A 568-nucleotide genomic window follows, 5' to 3' on the forward strand; every position below is an offset into this window, starting at 1 on the left:
GGCCCAGCTGATGGCTGGCGACTGCAGCAGTGGTCTTCCGCAGCAGTGCTAAGGATGTCCAACTGCAGCTTAGGCCTGCTCACCACGTGGGCCTAAGCCATCAGTCAGACATCCTCCGAGGGCTCCCAGACTGCTAAAGGGCGCAGGCTGGGCTGAGGGGACCCCCCCACCCCCCAGTGCACGAATGTCATGCACCAGACCTCTAGTTTTTAATAATTGTAACTTCATACTAAGTTGTTGTTGTTTTTTCCTCTAATTTTTATAGGGATAGAGGAAAGGAAAGGGAAAGAAACATTGATTTGTTGTTCCACTTATTTATGCATTCATTGGTTGATTCCTGTATGTGCCCTGACTGGGGATCAAATCTGCAGTCTTGGCATATTGGGATGATGCTCTAACCAACTGAGCTACCCAGCCAGGGCATGTAGGAAGTTTTGGAATAAAAAAGTATGAGACCTCCAATTTTGTTACTTTTCAAGATTGTTTTGGCTATTCCAGGTCTGATATTTTGTTTTGAGTAGTGTATAAAAGGGCCAGGTTTTGCCCCTAAATTTCTCAAAGTTCTCAT

At 46.0% G+C, this 568-nt stretch overlaps 1 protein-coding gene across 1 annotated transcript in view; it reads left to right on the forward strand.

Annotated features, from left to right (window-relative positions):
* Positions 1-568, forward strand: part of TFCP2 (transcription factor CP2) — a 73326-nt gene that overhangs the window by 56999 nt on the left and 15759 nt on the right. The gene's annotated exons all lie outside the window — the stretch shown is intronic.

The sequence above is a fragment of the Myotis davidii genome, unplaced genomic scaffold (genome assembly GCF_000327345.1).
Source record: "Myotis davidii unplaced genomic scaffold, ASM32734v1 scaffold233, whole genome shotgun sequence".
Taxonomy (NCBI): Eukaryota; Metazoa; Chordata; class Mammalia; order Chiroptera; family Vespertilionidae; genus Myotis; species Myotis davidii.